Consider the following 14,432-nt stretch of genomic DNA (forward strand, 5'->3'; position numbering starts at 1 on the left):
GAGTCTAGATCTGCCACGGTTAAAGCTAATGCAGTCGAGCACTCTCCTGGGCGGCGATATCTGCTCGAATATGTTTCTGATTGCCAGCGGAATGTGGCTGACAGCTTTAAAACGCCTGAACTCCGTTTGCATGGGTCTGGATCAGATGGATCTGCAGAGAAAAAAGAAAACAGATCAAGGCAGAGGGTGAAGTCATCCACTGGACATTTTCTCACAAAGTGCACAAACAATGGAAATGTAGAGAAGCAGCATTTAGATGGACTGAAATGACACATCAGCTAAATGACTCACTGGAAATGGCCTGGAAAGGACTTTTACTAAGTAATCTTTGTGGAAATATATCCTACTGAACATCACCACATTGTTATAATGAAAGAATAAAAATCCACTAGTTCAGCAAATAGGCCACTGAATACTACACCTGGAATTACTTCATCTTATTCCATTTAGGCAAAAGAGGGCTAAATGTAAAGAGAACTCCAATCGAGACACCTCTCTTTAGCACGAGACATTGAGAGAATACACAGATAAATGGAGAGAGACGAAACAAAAGGGAAAAAATGTGAATTAGGGTGAGATTAGATGAGAAAAAGGAGATACATTGTCAGAGCAGCTCTCACACAATCCTGAATGATCAGAGACATCATTTAGACAGAGGCAAAAGGAAAGGGGGGGAGGGAGAGAATAAAAAAAACGACAATAGCAAATATTTTGGGAAGAAAGGGGCCGTGTGTGAGCCTGGGTGTACGGGTGGAAAAGGAGAACAGGAGTGAGTGAGCAAGAGAGAGGAGAGGAGAGGAGAGCTAAAAGAGCTCAGTGGTGCGGGTTGCAGCGAACGGCACAGAGCCGACTGGATCTATGAATACAGAGCAGCCGAGATGTGAGGGAATTTTACAGCAGGTATTGTCTGTCACACACCTCGTCTGCCTGTGTGATCACGGCCTCCGCGTCGGCCTCGTTTCATCTCCACCTTCCCTTCTCTCTCTCTCTCTCTCTCTCTCACTCTCTCTCTCTCACACACATACACACACACTCCCCAGTTCTGGGTCCGGGGCATGCCCTTGCCAAAAAAATGACAGGTGTTGAGAGAATATCCAAACATCTATGAAAAAGCCTTGTGTTTTGATTTTGTTTGGATACCATGCAATTAATGATAGTCACTGGTAATAATGGCTGTCATGTTTCTGTCCATCTGTCAGGTTAAAAATACATGATTGACAATTTATTGGATAGAATAGAATGCAATATAATACAATACAATACAATATAAAATAATGGAATATAATTTACTGAAATGTGTTTTTTTTTTATAATGATTTGATTCTGTAGTCATTATCCTTCATTCAACACTGCTTTTACTAAAATAAAATAAAATATTGGCTGCTCTTAGCATTACATATCATATAGATGTGCTATACATTACCAACACATAATTATTGTTAGTAATGTATGCTATTATTGTTTTCTTTTTTATATGTAAATATCATATCCCATATTGTCCCAAATATATCATACCCCTAAACTCACAGCATATACAGCATATACATTTGCACACACCACAGACTATAGATACACCACACCACTGAATATACAGATATACCACACCACACCACTGAAGCTCAGATATTGTCATAAAAATGTCATGATGCAACTTCAATAATACATCACAAACCCACATATGACTTTTTGAAATTCTTGTCACTTAGCCAAACTAACATGAGCCTACATCTGCATAAACATTGCAGCAAAGCGCCATCCAGACCCCTGGCAGATGACATGCTGTCCATTACGAGACGCGCACTGCCACGCTTGCGCTAGGGCTGTCGCACCCCGGCGTCAATGTTGATTTCTGGTGACATGGGACTGGAGACACATAAACCGGCCCAACTGTTCAATCTGGCTGTTCCTGCCGACAGGCCACCTCACAATCAGCTAAGTGCACGGGGCAGCTGTTGAGCCATTAATTCTGTAAATACACTCGCCTTCTCCACACGTAAATGCAAACATCCGACTCAGCACACATTTCATCCAGATGAGGTCGGAGTGTGAGGACCAGAAGGATCAGGAGGACTAATTCCCCCAGAGTAGCTTTCCGCTCCGCCACCAGGGCCATTAACACAGGGGAACAGCTTCATTTCAATAACTTCAAATGTGTTTCAAATATAATAACACAAAAAAACTAGATTGTGCAACTTCAAATTAAATCTAAAACAATTATACCTTACAATTGTGTATACATTGGTGGAACTGCTAATTCTACAGTTTGGTATTAGTTTGAAAAAAAAGAACATCATAAACAAACACTGATTTGTAGTATTAGAGTTTAGGAATGTAAATTTATTAAGAAAACAAAGGTTTATTTTCTATTTGTCTGTGTACGTGTAAGTGTGTGTGCATGTGCATGTGTGTGTGATTTTTTTTTTAGCACATTCAGACTGATGGTTTAGCATTTGTATTGTGCTCCGCAACTCAGACACCAAAGCAACATGCTCTGGTTCTTCTATTCAACTCTATCCATTTTTTCTCTCCTCTCTTTTTTTTAAACACACATCTTGCATTATTTGTTGGGGGGACGAGGAGAAAGGAGCGCAGCACGGTCAGTGGTTCCTCACAATGGCTAGCGGGGACCGACAGGGCCACGGTTAGCGGGTGAGGCGTGGAAGCTGGTTGCGTGCCAGGCCCCCTGTTTTCTGAAGGTCACGCTACGGGCTGATGACTAATCACGACACAACAAACATCGGAGGGAATTCTGGGATGCGTGTTTGGAGGTTGGTGGCGGCGGCTCCGGGCAAAAGAGGGGAGTCAGTCATTGAGATAATAAAGAAGCTTTCTGCCGGGGTGAGGGGGAGAGAGAGAAGTACTTCTGCTTCTTCTTTTTCATTCCTCTCCTTCCTTCTTTCTTTCTCTTCACTCCCTTTTCTCTCCCCTCAGTGCTGCTGAAAGGGCACACTTTTTTTTAATGAGAAAGAGAAACATGTGAAGTTTGCTGGAAAGAACAGGGTTAGCGTGGCATTATTCCATGTTTCTGATCTGTGCATTGTTGCAGCAAACAGCAGAAGAGGTCGAGCGCGGCACTGCCCTGCCCACGCCACCACCACCAACGCTGCCGCCACTGCTCACCAACCCCCCAACCCACCCCACCCCACCCCACCACACTCCACCCTCACCCCCCTTTTCTTTTCTCACGCTGCTCCACTTTCTCCATGCCAGGGAGCGACTTCTCTCCAAAAAAGCTCCCATTACATGCTCACAGACCATGAGCTCCCTCGCACGCCCTGTCATCTCAGCACAACTCGACCTATTGTGGGAAATGAAATAACCTGAGGTTTGAGCGACTTTAGCAATCCCAATTAGCATATTTCCACATGTCGCTTCTGTTAATGCATGGACCCCCCCTACCCTCCCCCCCACATCATTCCTGATCCCCCCCCCCCCCCATTTGTTCTACTGGGGACCACTGTGTTGTCTTGAGGACACATAAACTTTTAATCTGGTGTAAACTGACCACAAGACAATCTCTCTTCTCCTTTTAAATAAGTGGATTTGGTCCCTTTCAGCATCATAAAAAACACATTAGCTCTGGATAGACTTTACAATGATAGTCTGCTCTGACTCTCTCTCTGCTCTCGTCACAATATGACGTCCCTTCATGATCCTCTCCCCCAGTGATTGGAGAGGACACTGTGTTATCTCAGCTAAGTGGGACAGAGGAACCATCAAGTCCACCACCAAAACCACCTCTCCGAAAATGTATGTCTGGCGTCTGGGAGACATCTGAGCGCTTTTCATGAAAATCACAGGCTACCGCTACCTTGAACCATAGGCCTTCCCTCAGCCCTTTGCTGCATAATGCCTATTCTCACAAATCTCAGTGCTTTATGAAAACATTTTCATAAACTCAAGACACTCAGGAAACTAAAAGGCAGTCAGCTTGACGTCCATCCTGCAGCATGTGTAATTACCTCTTCTCCCTCTCCGCTTCCTTCGCCACTCTCCCGGCACACGCAGAGAAATGGCTCTCGAATTACAATTCCCCACTAGTGCGGCGTTCTCTAATTCGAATTTGAAATCCCAGCGAGCAGGGAGATCAAAGTCTTGTAAAGTTGAGATAACCCTTATTATTTCTCATTAGCCAGTAACTTGATGCAGTCTGACAAGTCAGCGCAGTTGCTTTGCTCAGCTGTTGGTTGTGTGGGCACATGGTCCGGCGGCGGCGGCCGCCGCGACTGGGGAGAAGGGGAAGCGGGCGGGCGCTAAAGCTGCCCAGCGTGAGCTCCCAGTCGAGCTGTCGCATCCAGTCCAAACCAAATGGGACTGTGGTGTGTTTTGAAAGAAAAAAAAATGGTGGGAGAGAGACAGAGAGAGAGAGAGAAGAGAAAACAGGCGGTGAATCTCCCGATGGCTTCCCAAGACTCTCTTCTCCAGTAGATCATTAAGGGCCCTGTAGCTTCTCTCTCTCTCTCTCTCTCTCTCTCCACCTCACCACTGAAGCGATTAAAGTCAATGCGTAATTAAAGTTTGCATAAACAAGGGCTTGCTCCCCCCTCCTCCTCCTCCTCTCCCCCTTTCCCTCCTCCATTCTCACCTCCTCCTCCCCTCCAGTGTTTTCTTCAGCCCTTTCTCTACACCCACTAGTGTTTTTCAGCTAACAAAAAAATTAGCAAGACTCACATACACAAAGCCCACACAAACATGCACACACACACACACACACACACACGCACACACACACGCACGCACACACACACGCACACACACACACACACACACACACACACACGCACGCATGCACGCACACACACACACACAAATATATATCTATTTATATATAGTATATATATGTTACAAATAAAATGATGTGTCTGTGTTGTGTGTGTGTGTGAGTGTGTATATCTAATAATCTAATAGAAAGAAAGGAAGAAAGAAAGAAAGAAAAAAAAAAAAGAAAGAAAGGAAGGAAGGAAGAAAGAAAGGAATGAAAAGAAAAAGACAAACGGCAGGGACTTTCAGAGCGGTCTCCCGTTGAGGCTGGCCGCAGCGGACGGACGCTAGCCCTCGGTCTAATTAGAAACCTAAATACTTTGGGTAATGTGTAGCCCCAGGGACCCTAGCTGCCATATCTCTTACACATGTGCTATGTGGACAGACTGGCTCTCCAGTGGGCTGGCTCTCTGAAATATCCCAGGCTGCTCGCCTTTGGCACAGCTGTCCGCCTCGACAGCCCCTGCTTTCATTACTAAAATAGAAATTTGTGTCCGGAGTGCTGCAACACAGCTAATGCTAAATATTTAATTCCCACGGGTGCTAATTATGGTTGAGCACTGGCAACACGGATTCCATTTTTTTTCACCTCACATAACAACTGTAAAAGCAATTTGAGCATTTTTCAATTAATTAAACACATAGTCTCCCAGTAACCTCTTGTCATTTTGCCCTCCAGGACCATAGCTAATTTGTGTAGAATAGAAAACGGGAGGGAGGGGTGTGGGTGGTGGGGGTGTTTTCATCTTTTCAAAAAATGCCCCTACAAAGGAATTAACTGAGTAGACTCTTAATATTTTATAATGGAAAAAGACACATCACTTTCACAGGAATTTAAAATGATCACGTTTTGTCATTTTAAAAGCCCGGAGTATCATGTGTAGTCGGGAGAAGAGTTCAAGCCCACATCAGATCTTTTTTAACCATGAGTAACTCAGTCCCTTTATGTTATCAAAGCCCTATGAAATACTGTGGGCCGGAGAGTAATCCCCGCTGTATTTTTAGACATAACCGACTGATGTAGTAAAATAGCAACCAAGATAAAACTGAAAGCTTTATGAAATACCATCGGCTTGTTTCAGATAGAAGAAAAAAAACTGTTTTCACAGACCTTGCCTGATTCTTTACATAGTTTTGATCCTTCACCGCTCAGAGATACAGGGTTCAGAAACTTTTATTTCCCAGGTTTTCACTTTAATGAGGAAGCATTATTTGATCACTAGAATTAAAATAACTTTTAATGTGATACAAGTATATTAACACGGAGACAACCATATTTAAGCATATAATATATTTTTACAAACATAAAAGGTACAGAAGGCATGCTTCTAACCCTATTGAGCAAATATGCAGTCCCACACTATAGTACTGTAAACATTACCAAGTGCATTTGTATAGTAGAGACAGCCATACAAGGAAACCCCCTAGTCATCGTGTAAACATAAACATAGGCCTTTATGCTCACCTCTTGGCCAAAGCAAATACAGTGCAGTGCAGTACACTCTTGGCCCACTCCATATTGTAGATCAGAGGGCATGGGAATACAGACAATACTGTATGTGAATAATACATTAGTGAATGGGTCTTAGTCTGTATTGAAATGAGGAATATTGACATGGGCACAACACACACACAGTCACACAAACACACACACACACACACACACATCCAAATAAAGGCCCTGTCACAGAGGGAGATCACAGACTGTGCGTGAAATTCAGCTAATAGTCATTATGGGATTCCCTTCCCTCCTCTCCCTACCTGCTCTCCAGGCAGCACTCACGCACACGTCATTTGCATCATGTCATCTCATCAGCATTCAGAGAGAGGGAGGGAGAGAGAGAGAGAGAGAGGGAGAGATAGAGAGGGAGGGATAGAGGGAGAGAGAGAGAGGGAGGAGGTAGCAGACAGATAACCTCAGTCAAAATAGAACAAACAGAGATTTTGTGACACTTGTGATACACACAATAATTACAATAGAATAAACGATCTATTTTCATTTATTTTTTTAAAGAAGGGAAATTGCTATCATAACGCCAAAAAACACCATGGAAACAGGCTAAATGAGTAGCCAGTGAGAGTGTGCCCAGTGTGCGTGAGTGTGTGAGTGTGTGTGTGTGTGTGTGTGTGTTCTACTGTATGTGTTAAGATTTATCTGATGTAATATTTATGGAGAGAGCCCTTTGTACGGGGGCCCCGAGCAGCCCCTCCACTGAGTGCTCTTCCAGGATGAACTTGCCAGTCCCCGCGTGCTCATTCACTCCTGAAGCCCAGTCAATAAGACTAGTTTTGATCCCAGGCTGGCTTCGGTTTCAAAGCCTGTTTAAATGGGCTCCCACAAAGACGGAAGCGCAAAGCCAGACCCCCCCCCCCCCCCCCAACACACACACCAGTACTACCTCCACCAAGGCCCCCAGCCCCCCCCCCCATTTCACAACCCCGCACACCTCTCTCTCTTTCCCATGTGGACCGCTCTCAAAATATTGGGGCAGGAGCTCAGCTTTCCAGCCCCACAAAGACTACAGAGGGGGGGGGGGGGGGTGGGTGAGGAAAACACCCCACACGGGGTGCTGACGATAGATGGGGAAGCGCAGGTCAGGGCTCCTGGTGCTAAGCTGCGAGAGGCAAACGTTTGGCAGAGTAATTACACGCTGCAGCGCACTGGAAGTGATTAGTGATAGTTGTCTGTTAAAAGTGCTCTTCAGAGAGCCGAGCCCCGAGTCCCTGAGTTTTATGGGTCACACTCGCATTCCTGCAGCTGACAAAAATGTAGCTGTCATTAAAAAGGACCAGACACATTCAAATATTTCAGGCAGAGAACCAAAAAAAGAAGAAAAAAAAAAGATGTAAAGTGAAATATACACAGTCGCATCAAAATATTTCCCTGGCTTGACCTTATTTCCATTAACATGATTTCTCTTTTCATTGTGGCCATATTTAATATATTTCAAATTGAATGATAACAACAAACCAGGTTTGTTTATTATACCAACACACAGCAGGCTATGAAGCTAGTTTGCACCTCTGCCTTGGCGAGGAGGGGAGTGTGGAGACCAGGTAACAGTGCGGTGACACGACCTCCACGCCATGTCATGTGACGCTGAGTCATGTGACGCCGGGTTCAGGTGGCACGGTGAAGGAGCGAGCGCCCGCCTGGCTTTGATGCCGCCGTCTCCATGTGTTTACGTTAGCCTGGGCGTGCCATGGCTCTGTCTGTCTTCCTCTCCTCTCTCTGTCTATCCCTCTCTCTCTCTCTCTCCCTCTCCCCCACCCTTCCCTCTCTCTGGCCTGCAGATGTTCCTTGGGAGCTGAAAGCTGAGTAGCCTGCAGACACCATCTCCTCGCGTAACGCCAGGCAAAAAAGAGAAGGGGGTTGAGGGAGAGGGAGGGGGAGAGAGACAGAGAGAGAGAGAGAGAGAGAGAGAGAGAGAGAAAAGAGTGAGGGGATCACTGGTAGACAGGCCATGGGAGATTAGGGTTGGGGGGGGGGGGGGGTCATTCCTAAACAGCACACAGGCAACTTGTGTCAGACGACAAGTTCTACGAAGCAGGCTGAAGATCTCACATCTCACTGGTGGAACGGAGAGAGAACGAGAGAGAGATAAAGAGAGAGAGAGAGAGATAAAGAGAGAGCGAGAGAGATAAAGAGAGAGAGAGAGAGAGAGAGAGAGAGAGAGAGATAAAGAGAGAGAGAGAGATAAAGAGAGAGAGAGAGAGAGATAAAGAGAGAGAGAGAGAGAGAGATAGAGAGATAAAGCAGCAGAGGAAATACCTGAGGGGCCTCTGAGCCCGGAGCCCGAGCGACAGGAAGACAGAAACCTGGAGGTGAATCCTCTCCAAAGCCCCGGCAGGTGTGAAGCATTAGGAGGGGAGTTCCTCCACCTGGCCTCCCCATGTACGCCTCCGCCGGACCAGCCTGTGTGGCAGGTGTCTCGGCGGCGCGAGTGCCCCCTCAGCCCCCACCGTGACATGCTGGAGGCCTTGTGTCATGTGCTGGATTGCTGGATCCTGAGCCTCACTTGCTGAGGCCATTTTAAAAACAACACATAGCTATTACACATGGTGAGGTTCCTTGTCGGTTTGGAGGAACATTAATATGAAGGCTGCAGAATGCTGGATTATTAATAAGCAAGAAAATACATTTCCTAAACACGTTACAGTGTCTTGCACCACCATCTTGCCTTCTATAGATACCTCAAAACTTTCAGCTTAGACAAATATGTTTTTATCAAATTCTACTGTCACAGGAACACCTTAGTTGATGCACATTTTTTTTTACAGTTTTTACATGCCAGCGCCATATGATAGCGCTGTCATGAAAAAAAAAACGGAAAAAAAATATCTGCATGATACTGAACCAATTCCACATGGACAGCAAGAAAATAGAAAATGAAGGCATGTTGGCCCTTCTGCTTCAGCCGATTACACACGACACACAGTATAAGAGGGACTGATGGTGAGCTGTTCACATGTATCAAAGGCACCAGAGAGAAACCCAATACCTCCACACCAGGAGTGGGGGTGGGGGGGGGGGGTGCGACTGGGCACGTGCGGAATGTCGAGTGGCAGGGAACGACTAGCAGCAAAATCTACATTTCAAATGCAGGAGGATGTTTTCCATTCGCTGTTTATGAAACACGGCTGCTGGGACTACAAATGTAAGGGGATACGCCATCAAAGCCTGTCGTGAAGAGAAAACAAAAAAAAAAAGCAACAACGACACAACAGCGCTGCTCTGGAATTCACGGCAGAATATAATCCTCCCGCTCTCCTCTTCGCGTTCCTGACGTGGAGGCTCATTTGATTACGGTCTACGGCGGCCGGCCCCTGCAGCAAGCCTGCTGTCCTGTGGCCTAGTCATTAGCCTAGAGTCTGGAGCGCAAGGGGCTAAACACGCGAGCTAAAGGGCTAAGCACACAGAATCGAGAGGGGTGGGGAGAGGAGAAAAGAAAATATTTTGCTCGGAGGGGAGAGGATCTGAGGCCAAAGGTGTGTGGGAAATGAGGAAAGGGAGTCCCGCGGACAAAGAGACAGTGTCAACATTCGACTTGATATCCTAAACAACAACCCCGCTCCCCTTGTAAAAGCACTGTGGTCTGAATGGGAAGGTGATCACTCAGCATCTGTTAGCTTGTTTGCTAACTGCATTCTCCACTGGCATTTATGCTTTTTTCCTGAGATTCCGAGCAGATATGGAGAGAAAAATTAAGTGTTATACATTTATTTTAAAGAATAACCACGAAACAATAACAATTCTTTTTACAGACCATTCACAACACTAAAACGCCACCTCTGAATATTTGACAGATTCTTTACAGGAAACTATGACAGATTTGACATAGATGGATAAAAATACAGTCAACCTAAGCTTATGTTAGGTCATCAATCACAACATGAGGTTATGATATTATGATGCCATATGATTTTTTGTGCAGGCAAAACCTATTCAGCAAATGCTCACAGGCATTGTGCAAATCTGGCTCCATCAATCAAACCAACAAACTCTCTCATTCTCTCTCTCTCTCTCTCTCTCTCTCTCGCTCGCTCGCTTCATCTGTCCTGTCTTTTGCTGTATGCTGGATCGGAGTGGCAGCGTGAAGTGGCCCTATGGAGAGTGTGGTCCTGGCCAACAGTGGCAGTTGGAGTGGAAGGAAGTGTCTGTTGTGTAATGTGCTGATGGGGCATCCTTCAACAGGGGGCCTCCTCCTTCAAAGGGCTGCCTCACATTATGCCAAATCAATATTCGGTTAGTCACTTGGCTTATTGACTCATTTCAAAAATAAAATTACTGGTAATTTGTCCTCCAGTGGAATAGCAGGTATTATCCTATTTTCCCCCTACTCCCCCTGGCATCTCTGAGAGAGAGAGAGAGAGAGAGAGAGAGAGAGAGAAAGGATGTCGGGCAGAGGGAAGGCAATTGCAGGGCCCGTGGAAATACTACCCTGTGGATACAACTGTAAATATCTTTTTCTTGATAAGTCATTGAAAAATCAATGTCTGCTTCCTGCAATCCGTCTCAGGCAAATCAATCATCATCTGCACAGTTGGCAACTGGATAGTGGCGGCAAGAGGTGTGTGTGTGTGGGGTGGGTGGGGGTCTCAGAGAGAAAGAGAGCTTACGATCTTTCCCACTGAAATGTTTAATTTTGGCATGGCCTCCAATAACATCCACATCGGTTTAGCAGCAGGAGTGGACAAAGGACTGACTACAACATTGACTACAGAGGAATGCACTGAGTGAGCTTCCATGCATCACCACAAGGTGTGCAAATACTCAAAAGGTTATCGCAAAGACAGATTTCTCATCATTTCCCCCATAGCCTCCTCTCTTTAAGTGATCAAATGCTTCTATTTGGTATTCACTAATATGCATTAAAAAAAGACAGTAAAGTAAACAGTAAACAGTAGGGAGGTTCACTGGTAGTGTCTTCGCAACACAACAGCAGGCAGACATGGCTGAGGGCTTACACTCACACATACACATACACATACTCTCTTTCTCTCTCTCACTCTATCTCTCTCTCTCTCTCTCACACACACACACACACACACACAGACAAACAGTATTTCCTTTTCTGCAGACAGAAAAAGAACCACCTGTGATGAAGAGAAACACTGTGACCATGTTAGTGTTGTTATTTTGCACAGATATCATTATTGCTGGGTGGAGGACGTGTGACCTAAATTACACACAGACTACTGGTCCTACGCCTTCATCTGCCTCGGCACATCAAAAGGGCAGGGAAGGCAGCATTACATCACACAATAAAAATGGAAGCACACATGGCACTAGAAACGACATATTTTTGACTCACAATTACTCTTGCTGACACATCTTGAGAGGAGGTGCTTAATTAAAGAAAACTAACTGCTACATAATTATATCATGTCATGATTTTGGAGGTATAATGACAGGTTTTGTGTTGCTGAAATAATTGGTGAATAGGGCAACTACAACGTGAGCGTAATCAGGAATACTGGTGTAGGTAGTAAGTCATGGAGGAGCTATCGGCAGTCATGGTTAAGCACTGACAAAAAAAATCCTTATGCACATGTGTTTAATCATTAAATAAAAATTGCAAGGTCAAAAATAAATTACATCCATTATTTTCAGCAGATCTCCCCAAAGCATAACCAGCAAACTGTTTTGAATTTCAATTGGCCTCCAAGTGGCAAAACCCCACAGCTAATACATCAAAGAATATTTGGCGTCAACTAATCGGTTTAGGACACAGATTTGAAGTGGCTAAAATCCTCATGAATACTTCCACGTTGCTAACTGCCCGTTCATTTCTAGGGAAGGCACGTAGCGTTGAAGGCTGGAAAAACACCAGTCCAGAAGAGTGTTTACGTTGACCATAGGCTGCGCACATGCAAGTGTCAATTAGTCTGCAACAATAGATCATACTGTCTAATAATAGTTTCGACATCCAAATTAGATTACGCATGCTCCCGAAGGCATTTTGGAAAGAGAAGCACCACAACACATGGTCTGTCACTAGATGCTGCTCTAGGCTCTTCCTCCATTCTCAAAAGGAAAGATAGTATTTGCTGAGGTCAGGTTGTGTGCTACCTAAACACTAGTTTGTCTGAAGTCTTTGTAAAAGGTAACAGAATCAAAGAAACCTCTTATGATTTCATGTGAGTGCAACAAAGACGTTCATTTTCGGTGTTAGTGTTTGGGATTTGAAAAGGCAACTTTTTAATTTTCATAATTTGCATGTTCTATCCTACAACTTACAGTAACGTTGATAATACTTATTTTGCTGTGCATTTTAGAATTTTTTTAAGTAAAATATATAGACGCGACCCTATGCATTTAAGCGTAGAAGTTATAAGCTATAAGCAATGCACAATAGCCATGCAGTAGGATAATTTATTCGTCAGCTAATATCGTCACTGCTGCACATTTTATAGAAGAAAGTAGCCTACCCGGTTTTCGACGCAAAGTTTTCCGTCAAAAGAGATGAAGTGCTATGGTCTTCTTACCTTCTCCGTCAAAGTGTGAGTGGAGAGCAGTCCTCTCCGTTTGTCCCATTCCATGCGATTTAATTCACCTCCCGCTACACTTGCCCAATACTTCCCCGATCAAGCACAATCGGTGACGAGGAAATCATTATTGCCAATAATAGACTATCAATGAGTATTGACGTCAGTGAAATCCTTTTCCCTTAAGGTATCCCTCGAAACTATAGTAAACCGCGCCGGGGCACCTAACGTTTACAGCGTCCTATAGAAAGAATAGCAATCATAGCCTAATTAGCCATTGATGGACAGAATAGTTAATCCATGGACGAAAAAGGCTGTCATTTGCTGCGCTATTTTAGGAATTATTAAATATTAGGCTACTCAGTCTGTTGAAAATGTGTTCCGGCTATTGCGAGCTTGCTGCTGTTTATTCAACATTACCTACAGCCGATAATAATGATGCTGATAATATGATCATGATGGGACTTTGGTCTCTGGTTACTATTAGATTTACTGATGCTACAATTGTCAATGTCATGGCCAGCTAATTAGAACTGGTGCAATTTTAGAAAATAAAAGCATTACTTGTCAATTGCAGCTTACAGACTTTGAGCAAAAGTAGGGCTTGTAGTGTCATTGTCATCATTATTATTTCTTCATGTAGCCTATTGGCTTTTTTCACTTTCCAGACTCTGCATTGGCCCAGTGTGGAGCAGCGTCATTATTCTTCCCTATCAAGGGGCTCTCTTAGCGTCACAACACGTGACCATGTGCACACACAGAGTTTTTAGCAGCGCCTACAGCGATCCCTTTCGGCTTACCGGAGACTTGAACTACCCAACGCGAGGAAAAAATCATCCTGGAGATAGAACTAGAATATGTGTATATTCATGGAAACTTGGACTCAATAAATATTCACATTACCTCTATCACAGGAGGATGAACTGTAATATGTGATTAGTGTTTTAACAGATCTACACCAGCCGGTCTGTGGGCTGATGTATATGCAACAAGATACTTTTATTAATTTTAGGAAATTACATTCACTGTCATAACCTAAAAGATAAACCTAAACATGAAAAAGAGTCAGGCTACGTGTACAATACAATAATAAACATAATTTATTAAAAAACGATTAGCAATAATAATATTATTATTAATAATAATAATGGTGTTGGTGCTTTTGTTGTTGCTGGGTATACCATACGACCAGACCGCTGAAGGAATATCAAATAATAAAACAGGATATGTCGCACTGAATTAAATAAGTGGATATATAGGCTATATTCCAGTCGAGAAATATATCTGTTGGGATGATAAGAGATTACAACCACTGGTCCACGTGGATTTGGCGTGTTCCATGTGGTCCTAATCTGTCAGTGTTTAGGGATCTGGGGTTGAAATGGGGGGGAAGGCTGCCTATTTCCCCCGTCTTCTTCCTTGAAAATGGCCGAGCAAACGTATAGCCTACTACTTAACACCTGTAGGAAGTTACTGGTATTTCGTATGAGTTAAAGTAGTTTACATTCAGTCCCACTTACATGGAATAACCAGAAGTAATCATTGTTGAACCACTGTTGCTTTCTGTCGTCTTTTAAAAGGCCTGCTCGCACATTTTGTCTTTGCTTGGTAAATGGTCACCATCCGACAAGCTTCCCACTTAGCGATTTCCAAGAATGTCGAGAACAATCACACGATTCTAT

This window comes from Alosa pseudoharengus, unplaced genomic scaffold (assembly GCF_046254945.1).
Source record: "Alosa pseudoharengus isolate Yale_2024_CS ecotype anadromous, Long Island Sound unplaced genomic scaffold, YU_APseudo_1.1 YU_APseudo_1.1_scf_16, whole genome shotgun sequence".
Lineage (NCBI taxonomy): Eukaryota > Metazoa > Chordata > Actinopteri > Clupeiformes > Clupeidae > Alosa > Alosa pseudoharengus.